Source organism: Cupressus sempervirens, chromosome 6, assembly GCF_028749045.1.
Source record: "Cupressus sempervirens isolate cs-2001-9-10 chromosome 6, ASM2874904v1, whole genome shotgun sequence".
In the NCBI taxonomy this organism is placed as follows: Eukaryota; Viridiplantae; Streptophyta; class Pinopsida; order Cupressales; family Cupressaceae; genus Cupressus; species Cupressus sempervirens.
This window is the reverse complement of record NC_143123.1, coordinates 568087106-568100169: the sequence shown is the minus strand read 5'-3', so window position 1 is coordinate 568100169 and position 13064 is coordinate 568087106.

The window sequence follows — 13064 nt, the reverse complement described above, 5'->3', positions numbered from 1 at the left end:
TGATTGGTTCTTTGCTGATAGTTCAGGGTTCTTTCGCATTTTTTATTGTCTGATTCTTAGGAGATCCCAGAACCTCTTCTATATTCTTGACCATACCATTTTATGGTTGTGCCCCTACAAATAGAAGGGTATTTTCTATTCCTTCTATGCTGTTGACTCCATAATCCAATGGCTTCTTAAGTAGATGTGTCTCCAGTTTCTCTTACGACTCTTCCTCTTCAATTGAGGCACTACTTTTCTTATTCTTCTTGGTTTCCCTTGAATCTTTTCCAACTTTCCTGTTGTTAATTGTAGATCCTTGTAGCCTCGTAATAACCATATCTTTTTGAATATTTCTACTCTTCTCACAGAAAGTCTACAGTTTTGAAAGAGGGCTTACACCTTTGCATTCCCCAATGTCTGGTTCATCTACTTTTTCTTTGCTAGACCTTGATACTATGTAGTGCCTCTCATGTTTGTAGTTTGTAGCTTGTTGTCTATTTTGATTCGAAAGATACTTGATACTCTTTTTATTTGTACCTTGAGTTGACCTAAAGGTCAGATGTTATACTTTGATTCAATACCATAAATGCTTTACTACTATACTGTTCAGTTTATCATTTTTGCATGTTGATGCTATTTTGAGATGATAGTAGATCTATGATGATATCTGGTTATATGGTTTATTAGACATATTTGTTGATTATGTTATGAGATGGATTTTGTGCTATGGTTATTTACTTCAATCTTGTTCTTTATGCTTTATGTGAACATGAGTGATGTAAATGGATTAATTAGTTATTAATGCATTAATTTCTTTGGCTATTATATTATATGCAAATGCACTTGATCATGTGTGCAAGATTTATATCCCTCACAGTGGCACATGGAGTTAGTAATTCAACTATTCATATATTACCAATGTTGTCCATGTATGGTTGTCGTATCCTTACTATAATTGTTTAAATTAAAACCTTTTGATGATTAGTAAATCCAAACTCATTTGCATTATGTGATTAGACCAGTGAGTGTGTCTATGCATTTAGAGGTTCACTTTATCATGAAAGTGTTAAGTGATTTTTTGTCATTTTGGGTTTTTAGGTTTTAAATCTTTTCGGATCTAATTTTTGGTAGCTTTACCTTAGGTGAATTCTCATTACAGAGAATAACTTGATTTCGTTTGGGTTGATTCAGAGTCTAACTACTCTAGTTGGCTATTTGCCCTAATTGACTATTCACTCGAAAAGTGAATAAGTATTGAAAAAGTGATTTTATTATTCACTTCTCAATTTTTGAAATAGAAAATTTGAGAACTTTTTGAGAATCCTCTTTTGAAGGATTTGAATTCTATTCGTTTTGGGAGCTGTGAATGTGGGTTTTTTTGTGAGGTCAGTCTCATTGGATCTGGCTTGGGGAGTTCTTGCTTTGCTGTTACTTTCAGCAATTTCAGCGAGATATTTGTTTTATTCTGTGAGTTTCAATTTTTGCCCCTTTTTCTATTAGGTAGGGTCTTCCCTTTTTTTGATTTTGCTCCATTTCAGCTTCTGTTTCTTGTAGCAGTATGTTAGGAGGTTGAGAACTAGTGTTCCCCTCTATTTCTATTTGTTGTTTCTGCCCAGTTGGTTAGGTATAAATGTTTTCCCTATTTTGGGATGGGGGTTTGGGATTTCGATCCATTATGTTGGTCATTGTTTTTTAAATTTAAGAGGGGTAAATGCTTTGACCTGGAGCTATGAACCAATGAGGCCACAAACGGGGGACCTCATCCCCATGAGATTTGAACCTTGATGGCAAGGATAACAACACAACAAGTTAACCATCACAACATGCCACTATTGGCATTATGTTGGTCATTTTTGCATACAATATTTGAATTCATTTATTTTTGGATTTTTGGGGTTTTTACACCCAAATGCCAAATGGGTTTTAATTTCAAAGTTTTCCAAATTTTGGAATTTTTACCTCATTTTGCATGCTGCCCTATTTTCTCAAGTTTTCTTGGCACAATGTAGGTCATGGACCTGGATGATCTGTTTGGATATCAATCAGACCACTATTGCACTTTTATGTTGCATTGGGATGCATGTTGTATCCGTCCTTTCAATTTTGTTATCGGTTATTGGTTGAGGGACTTTCTACTTTGTGTTCTCATCCAATCCTTGTGTTATGATCTTCATGATGGTGGTGCACCACACATGAGTACGTGTGCGTATGAATGTTAGAGGACTTACGGGTCTTGACCTTTCATGGTACTTTCAGAAGTTATGATCATTGGGGTTGGGTTGGGAATTTGCATGTCTACGGGCACTCATCGTTGGATAAGCACGGGTAGGGTAGGGTAGCATATGGAAGGGGCTTCTATCTCATAGCTCGGCGATCATGATGCCAAAGGTTGGCAAAGGGAGCTTTATATACGTGATAATTAAACAAAACATTGGGTGGTAATAAAGCTTAAGATAATGAAAAGTTCTGCATTCGTGTGATGGTTCCAAGGGAGTCCCTTGAGAGTGTTGCCACATGTGATCTAAGCTTGGACTTTTGGATGCCAAGTGACTCTCCATGATGTTAGCCCCTACATAGTAGCCTTTGAGATGTCTAACTAGGACCTGTAATTTATGCATTGTCTTTGTCTTGGAGTCAATCATCATACTGCCTGGTGCGTGTGTTAGCCTTGAATTTTGCTTGTGTGTGTTTGTGGTTGGATCATTATCTCCATCAACACGATAGGTGTGGACCTATGGGTGCCACGTAGTTGGGAGGCATAGCTACCTATGCCATTGCTAGGGATTGGTGAATAGAGATGGTCTATTGTTCTAATGCGACCATTGCTGGATGTTTTCACCTGACACTTCAGGTTTAAGAGTATGCCTTCTTGTGATTTATACTTTCTTTGGAATGCTTGTATATAATTTTTAGATGATGTTAGATTTGACGCATTTCCTTATTATGATGATTAACATGTGATAGGTGATGTTATCTACTTGTAGGATTATCTTATGCTTTACTTCTCGCATGTTAGATTTCCTTACACTTATGTTGTAGCATGTTATAGTAGTGACGTCCCTATTATGATAGTACCGACAATATGATTAGTGGCTTGGGATGTTACACATGGGGGATGGCTAGGGCCCACGATGGTCTTATGATGCTATTGACGATTGGGAGGAATCGCGTGTTTAGTTTGTTTGTACTACTTATTGCGATGTTATTTCTGTTTACTACAATGTTGCTTTTAGTACTTTACGATGTTTCCCTTTTATTCTTTTCCTTCACTATATGATTGGATGGTTATATGTTATTTCCAATTTTCCATCTTTTTGATATGGTTCGAGTGTTCTTGCCTCGAAATGTGGATCCGGTACTCCCCAATGTAGAGGAACTTTGTTACTTAGTTTTCTTAGCTTTTTTCTCTATTTTTTGTTTTCATTTTTTGGCATGTTGATTTGAGATCTTGCACAAAATTGTACTTTCTCACACGAGACTACAAGTCTTCACACGACATGTTGGGTTTCTTCGCGTGGCTTGGCACTTTCTCGAGCGAAACCCTACACCAATTCTGGGGTGTCTTGTTAACACTTCCTTATGCCTTTGAGCACTTCTTTGTGTGGCATGAGGTACTTCTTCATGCGAAATTCTAGCAGAGAATGTTCTCGCACGAAAAATAGGGGCTATCTAGGCTTGTCGGAGAAAAGTTCGAAAGTTGGTTTTGGATACCCTTTTAAGTTTTACACCTTCATAGTTCAAAACATATTTACTATGGGGTTTAAAATATTTCGTTTAAGTATAATTCCTTATGATATATTTTAATATATGTGACGAGTCTTTTTAGATAGGTTCTAGACCTCTATGGGCTAAGATAAAGATTCTAGAAAATTTTAGGACTTCAAAAATTTAGACTTAGCCAAATTTCAGGGCTTCAAGATTTCAGACGTAGCCAATTTTCAGGAGTCAACATTTGTCTTTTAGCTTGGTTGATCTCTTATGTTTTCTTGTTGATGTTTTAGTCAGTGGTGATGCTTAGAGATCTTTAGTGGTTGGTTGTTGGTTAGTCTTCTGCTGCAATAGTTATGATCCATGTATGATGGTTGGCTTGTGCTTTCATACTTTAAATTTTTTATGTATTTTTATCTTGCTTCTATTTCATCCTTGTTTCCAAGGATCTCTAGGTGGGGCATTACATACTATGCATTTTCCTTTTTTTGTACACTGACCACTAGTTATCTTATCTTCTTGTTTTGCCTTTGGCGCTTTCTTTTGCATTTCCTTAACATCTGAAGGGAGGTTATGTCTAAGATCTAACATTAGAGTTGCCCTTGTGGGTTCTTTAATACTTACTATCCCTTGTTCTTGGATCTGATCAAAATTTTTTGGAATGTCTTGGTGAGTCCGAAATAAATCCTTCTTATGTAAAAAATCCCTTTGATTCTCTTTTTGATTCCTTATGTTCATCATAGGGAAGGTGCTTTTAAGATCCATAGTTAATTGTGATGTTTTGAATATGATTTTTCTATCATTATCTAATCTAATGGTTTTTGATATTTTGCCTTCATATTTGTGTAATTTTAGTCTATATATCGCTCTATTAGTTATCACTTTAACTTGATCAAATTCTAGATTATCAGCTTTACATTTGATTAGTAGTTTGATATTATTACAAAACTGAAAGGAAGAATCCAAGCCTATCAATTCACCCAAAGATGACCCTACTTTCTTAATAATATCCAAATGAAGGAGTTCCAGAGGTAGGGATTGGATGTTAAACCAGGTTGGAATCATGAAGTCTTACATCCCCTCATTACAATTTGGAAACCATTCAAAAAATTTCACAGTGTAACCTTTAAAAAAACAATCAGAGACATAAAGGAAATCCTTTCTGACATATTCATCATTGCAATGCATATATACTAGTCTATCTGAATGGTGAGAGATACTTACCTGGTTCTTGCAGAATTCTTGTAACTAATTACTAAAGTTGAGTAGTTCGCACTTTGGACCGTTCCAATATGAAAATATGCCCATTTTTTGGCACTCTTGCCAATGCTCTTCACTTGCATGGTTACTAATGATGATAGTTTTATCATTTGGATTGAGAGAGTACTTAACAGGTGAAGATCTAGAATGTTGGTGATTGAAACCTAACGGGCTGACAACACAGGTTCTACGATGGGGCTAAACATAGGAGTTGGAAGAGACACAGGGGGATGACAAAATTGAGGGTTCATACCTCCTAGGTTGGATCTTGTAAGAGTGATCCACAGTGTTATCGAGGAGAAACCCTATCTGCTACAAAAACAAATCATTCTTATTGTTGCCTGAATATTTGGTAAGATTAAAAAGCCTTATTTGACTATCTAAGCTAACTGTAGAAAAAATAATAGGGCAAGAACTAAGATAAACCGATGGGAAGGAAAGCCAGGAAGATTTGACATCAACTAAATGATAATTGCCCTCTAGGTTGTAGTTTATCTTTTGATGGGCATGGAATTGAGGTTTCTGGAAAAGAGCCTTCGTGACTTGCTTGCTGCCATCCCCATTTGCGGTATAAGCAAATTTGCCTCCTCTTATGACTGGAGAAGCTAATGAATGAATTGGAGCGACCCTTGAATGATTTTGACTTGCTCGTTTTATTTTAGGGTGCTCCTGCTCTTTATGCCCACTGAGGACCTCAAATTGATTTGAGGTTTCTATCGAATACTTGTTGGGCAGGTTGGATTTGGGAGGAGAAACTGTGTTTTTGATTCTCCATGGCTGATTCCTCTTCCTATTGGGGTTGCAAAGATTTGGTAGTGGATTTGTCACAGTGTGTGCCTTAGAAGTAGGAACTTCCTTAGGGTTTTTGGACTTCTTTGCAATCCATTGATATCCGTACAGTTATTTTTCTCTTGTCGCATCTTTTAAAATATTCGCTAGGTTACTGCTTGCTCTGCTTGACATTTTCGCTCCTAACTTTTTTTCAAATTAATGTATATGTTCTATTGCATATATATCATATAATACTATTATAGTGTACATAAATTATAATATAAAAATAATAATATATAATAATATTTATTAAATGATAATATAGTATAAGTAATATTATTTTTAAATATTTTTTATTGAATGACAAAAATTATATTATAAAAAATAAAAAATAAAAATATAAAAATACATAAATAAAAAATTAAGTATTAATACATTAATAAAAAACTTTCAAAAAATATTAGTTTTACAATTATCAAATTTGGCCCATATAAGAGCTAAATGAAGTCACTGAACCAAATCTTAGAAAAATATTTTCTAAAAAATGTAAACGTAAAAAATTTGCATCTATCTATGCACAACGTATTAGTTGTTAAAACACACAATTCAAAATGTATCACAATAGTACTTAACCTATCCTATCGACAAGTACTAATAATCTAAATAGTTATTGACATCTAAATTACTTATTAAAAAAATAAGTTAATTATTACACATTAAAATAAATTGCCATATAACAGATTCATTCAACCAATTAAAAAAATAGAAAATTCATATAAAAATAAAATAAAAATAAAGATATATTTTAACAAACAAAAATATTTAATAAAATGAATTTCCATAAAATGTTACAATACTACTTAGCCCCCGACAAGTACTATTAAGAATAATATAACTCTCTCAATCCACATTGTTCATTTCTATTAGACTGTAACTTCCACCTGGATATCTATCCTATAATTAAAATGTTAATGACCACAGACAAACATTTTCTTCTACTAGGGGAGAGGACCCAGTAGTTGTGCGCCCTAACTTCGGGCCCTTCAAAATATACTGTAACAATCATTAAAATGATTTTTTTTTTTCCCGTCATCTTCTTCTACTAGTGAAGTGCTTAAACCTAAGGTTTCAACTCTCCACCACAAAAATTGATGTCCATTTTATTCGTTATAGTACAAAGTGTGCAATTTGTCATTTTTTGGACCTCCTATCATTCGTAGTTAATTACCACCCCCCATTTTAAATTGCCAAAGTCCCATTACTTGAACATTCTAACGTGTTAGTTTACAATACATAAAACCTTATATAAATATGTAATATTTATTAGTTGAATAATATAACACTTATGTATAAGTGAACATGTTCTTCATTTAGTTATTAAATTTTTATTTAATGAACAAATATTTTTATAATATGGAATGCTAAATGTCTAATAACTAATTGTAAAAATCCTTTTATTAAACTATTTCAAACCTAACCCTAAATTCATATTACACTTATTAACCTAACTCGTATGCATCTGTCGCCGCGCCGCTCATTGTTTCAACGCCATACCATGTGGCAAGGGTTGCAAGAATGGAGACGACACGCATTTACCTGTTTAGAGGAGAAGACACTGAGTTGTTTCATGGAAGGCTGCGTGCTTGCAGGCGACTTGGGGTGGCGTGGATGAAGGCCATGAAAATTCAGAGTGTAGGTTTTCAAGCATTCCTTATAACTGCAGTCATGATTTGGGGTTTTTTAAGATTTCGCTTCCATTTGCCCTCTAATTTCTTTGCCTATATTTCGTTTCTATTTGCTCTTTGATTTCTTTGATTGTAATATTGTCTTAGCGATTGTCGTGCATAATGCTGGGTTTTAGATCGAATCTATTAGCAGTTTGGAGTTCACCGATGGCAAAGACATTACTATTATTGACAAGCCATGGTGTTAAAAGCCAATGGGTTGTGTTAATATCCCCTCCTTACAAATCACGGAGGCGGTTGTTGTACCCTTGCAGAAGCAGAACAGTGGAAAACTCTCTATTCCCATCGATATCAAGAGGATGACTTTGGATTTGAAGTGGCATGTTTCTTTGAAGAAGCACACAACCTGTTTGACACAATGTTGTGGGCGAACCTACCAATGGATCAAGCAGTGGGGGCATCCCTTCGCTAAATTATAGATGCGGTTCCATAGATGGTTGCATAAAATGCAGATACAGAGCCTGTTGGGCACGAACCACCAATAGCAGATCCAACTATAGTTCGATTCGCCTATAAATAAAGTAGGCAGAGCGAGATCCATAGCGCGCCGGCTCCTGAGCCCCTATCTCCTCCTGGGCCCCTTTAGAATAGTAGGGAAGAAGGGGGAATTTGAGGGGTCTTAATACAGAGTGAAGACCCCTTAATCATTGAATTCACAATTGGGATTTAAGTGACAAAGGCCATGAAAATTCAGAGTGTAGGTTTTCAAGCATTCCTTATAACTGCAGTCATGATTTGGGGTTTTTAAAGATTTCACTTCCATTTGCTCTCTGATTTCTTTGCCTATATTTCACTTCTATTTGCTCTTTGATTATATGCTTTCAATGAATACAGGGATTGATTATATGCAGCATCGTCCATCTGCAATAGCTATTGTAGCTGTTCTTTGTGCGGCAGAGGAAATTCTGCCCTCTACAGAATCTGCACTGTACAGAAAATGGCCAAAGGTAAAATTGATTTTTATGTTTTAAATGAGGAATATAATGATTCCCACTACATGATTTCAAGCTGCATGACTTTTGACTGATTTTTGTATTTGTGACAGGATAAACTTATTAAATTGCTTCATTCTTATTTGAAAAATAGAGGAGTTGGACATCAATTTTTCAAATGTGTCTATGGACACACAAAAATCTAAGGGATTTGGTACATTTTGAGTAGGTAAGGTCTTTCTTGACCTTACTGGGCAAATGACCCATCTGTTCTTTTCCAGCAATTTTAGAACCCTTTCATATGAATTTGTTATCTTTTGATAGGGAATTATGCTAAATTAATGAGTTCATTTACAGTTCATTTTTAGATGTAATGATTGTGTTTTGGAATAGACATTCAATGTTTGATCTTTCACCTCAAAATTGGCACATTTTGTCTTAGCAATTTGCTACTGTAACTATTGACATAGAAATGTTATAATGTTTGGAGTGGACATTCAATTTTCATGTTAGTAACTATTTCAAAGAAATGAGTTTACATCTTATTACATTTCTCCATAATGCAATGCTTATAGAATCATTCTTCTATCATTTTTTTAGAACAAATAAACCTTATATTAATGATTGGAATGCCAACATTCATATTTGAAGACTTATCAAGTTGAAAATATTCTACTAGTTGGAACATAAGCATGCAAGAAGAAATTACATAGGTATGATAGAAGGACTAGTGAATAGAACATTGCAAAATGCCAAACTTCCAATTGGAAAATAAGCTTGGACTGTCCAATAAAAAGACACAGTAGGAAATAGAAGTATTGTAGTAGATGAACAACCTGTAGGGTTATAGAAGTATCTCAGTAGACGACCACTCTGTAGGGTATAACAAAATGACTAGCTTGTGAAAACCTATCTATGGGATCATTAGTTCAACATAAAGCCAGGGAAGGGTTGTGCTTCCCCCTCAGTACTATCTATTATAGGATTTTCTATACTTGCTGAAACAACTTGTGGGGTGATGGGAGTCATACGTTCAAACATATTTTCATCTAATAGTCTACCAAGTGGGAATTGCTTGATTGGAGAATGAGGTGGGCTTTGGCTAGTAGTACCTTGGATATTGTGGAGGGCAGCATAGGTAGGGGATAGAATGTTGTACATATCCCTCAAAATTTGATGATGCTCAGGTAAGGGGGTTGTTGGAGTACTGTGATAACCTGCTTTGTTTGCATTTGATTCTAAAATACTACTGCCATGACCAAGTTGCAGAGAGGATATATTCACAATTCCTTTGCTGAGTTGCTCTTTTGCTGGCCTACCTTTTCTACAGTCCAGCTTTTCTTTCTTTTTCAACTCACTCTGTTTTTTTTGTTGCAACCTTTCCTCTTGCTTTTGTTTTTTTAATGCCTGCCTTTCAAGTTTTTGCTCATCTTTCCTTTTTCTCAGTTCAGTTTGAAGTATTTTCTTTTCCTCCAACTGTTTTTTCTTCCTTTCTTTCAACTCTTGAAGTTCAACTTTCTTTGCTTCTTGCTGCTCTTGCAACATTATGTACTCAGTAGATGTAAGTATTTGGGATTTTCTTCCCAATCTCAAAGTAGCATTATCAAATGGAACATATCTCTTTGTAACCCTTTCAATTGGTAGCTTCAAAAAACTTTTTAATGACCCCTGACTACATAACAATTGTTCATCTTCTGTCTCCAAATTTGAAGCTTCTAGGTTATGTTCATTGTAGCCAACTTCATCCTCATTATGTTCTGTAGTGTCCCAATTATTTGTTTCAGCATAATAGTGAACCACCTCTTCTCTTGGCATTGGAGGTGGAGAAGGAATGGATAATGAAATATCTTCATTTTGAAACTCAATCTGCACTCCCAATTCATTTGCTGCTCCTTTAACCCAATCAAGTGGATCAAACTGTGTTGGCAAACTCACATCATCATGCAGGTCATTTTCAAATTGTGTTGATAACACAACATCTGCTAGTGGAGTTTGCTCTTCATTTGCATCATCTGCTGGTGGAGTTTGCTCTTCATTCACATCATCTTTATGTTGGTTTGCCATTTCTGCAACACATTTTTCAATGGCATCATCATCATAACCAGCTAACCTTAAAATACTTTCAATTCCTGCAGCATCATTTTCATCTTCAACATTGAATGCATCACTTGGCCTCATGTCATTACAAAGAGCATCTTTATTCAATGGCCAAATTCCAGTCCTTCGAAAACCAGCTGTAATAGTATCAGGCAGAAGGGCATGTTTGAAAGCTTTACTTGCTAGTTCTGCTAATTCTGTTCTCCTTATTTCTATGTGTGGATGTCTAGACATCCATTTTGACCTCTCAGATTTGAAATATGCCTTGAATGGAGAAAATACACTTACATCTAAAGGCTGAAGTCGATGACTAGTGTGAGCAGGCAATGTAAGAAGATCTATGCCAAGAGATCTTGCCTCTTGAATTGTGGCAAAGGCAACATGGCTTCCATGTCCATCAAAAATAAGGAGATGCCTATTTTTGGATGAAGCACCACCTGGAACAGACCTAGCAAAATGATGTAGCCAATTTAGAAATAATTCTTTTGTCATCCACGCATGTGCTTGTACTGCCATACAAGCTCCAGCTTCACAGTGAGCAATGTAATTTCTCAGTTTTCTTTTTGCTTTGAAAAGGTAAAATCCTGGTATGCTATGACCTGCTGCATTGATACAACATAGTACTGTAATCCATTCTCTACTTTTAGATAAGATTTGAGGCACACTTCTACTTCCCAGCTTTGCAATCACTTTCATCCCACAGTTTCTGCCTGCTTGCACTCCTGTTTCATCACAATTCCAAATATGTGTTGGTTCATAATGGTTAGCTTCATACAACATTTTCAAATTAGTATAAAAATCTGCCACAATACTTGGTCGTAGCATCACTGCTCTATCCCTATCTAGACCTTCTGCAGTCCTTATTGTTAAATCTGGATGTCTTTTGCGGAATCCAACCCACCATGATCTACCAGGAAACCCATTTTTGAATGGATTTGGCCTTGTTTGGCATATGTGAGCCACATGTGACTTTAGCTGAATTACCTCCAATCCACGACCAAGTTGAGCTAAATCTTTACACCACTCAACAACTTCTAGCTCTTCTTCCAAGGAGAGAATCGTTGGTGGTCCCTTGGTTTTTGTTGTTGTTAGTCCTGCTAGCCAATACGATAAGCTACTAACAGGGATTCCCCACTTTTTTGCTGCTCCTCTTATTGAAAAGTAATTATCTTCAACATCTTCAATTGCATGTTCCATATCCTCTTCCGTCCATTGATTTCCTTGGAATCTCTTCTTATTCTTTTGGAGGTCAGAGGATTTGGCAACACCATCTACACTTCTTGTGTTATCAGGAGTTGTCTTGGCTGAATTGTCCCCATCATCAGAGTCAACAACATGTAATTTAACACCTCGTGGATAACGAGGTCTCATTTTTTTGGCAGTTCTTTTGCTTCTTCTCTTCCCTGTTGTCATACTGCGTAAATAGAATAAAACCATACATTAGATGATGGAAACATTGGAGAAGATTGTATTTTTAGTGTAGTTTGTAGCAGAAATGGTATAAAATTTTATTATTTTTACCTTAAATATGAAAGAATGACATTCTGGAATGATCTTACTACAAAATTTGAAAAGAATAACAACATACATTAAAAAGAATATGAAAAGAATAACAACATACATATATCATATATCAAACATTATGTGGGCTGTAACATATATCATGTATGTTTAGTGGATTATGACAAAGATGGTATAGTATGTTGTTATTTTTTTACAAATGTATGTTGTTATTTTTCACAAGTGTTTGTAAATTTTTCCAATCGTTCTTGTAAATGACAGCATATATTATATGATGGATATGATGACAACATACATTATATGGATTGTAGAATTTTTTTGTAATGGATTATGAAATAAACGTCTTCATGACACAAATGACACAACTGGTATATACGTTGTTCTTTTTACCTTTGATCTTACTAGAACATGTGACAAGAATAACAACATATAGCATTTGAAAAGAATAATAGCATATATTACATATGACTATGATCTGAATATCAACATACATCATTAAATATGATGTAAAGAATATATGGACTGAACATATTTTGTAGTGAATTATGATGTAAATGGTACAATATGCTATTATTTTTTTTGAATGTTGTATGTTGTGTGTTGTTGGTACATGGTTGGTACATTATTGAAACATAATGGGCTGTAACAACATAACATAATGGGTTGTAACAGCATAACACAATGATGCACTGTAACAACATAATGGGTTGTAACAACATAACGGGTTTAACAACATAACACAATGATGGACTAGTTGTAACAGCATAACACAATGATGGACTGTAACAACATAATGGGCTGTAACGGCATAACAAAATGGGCTGTAACAGCATAACATAATGATGGACTGTAACAACATAATATGCTGTAACAGCATAACATAATGGACTGTAACAACATAACATTGACAGAATAGCATAATGGGTTGTAACATAATTGAAATATGTTATGGATTGGGACAACATACATTGACAAAATAACATAAAATACCTGGACCCTCTGATATCCTGAGAAATTGATGTTAGCAGGCCTTCTGATATTCGAGCAA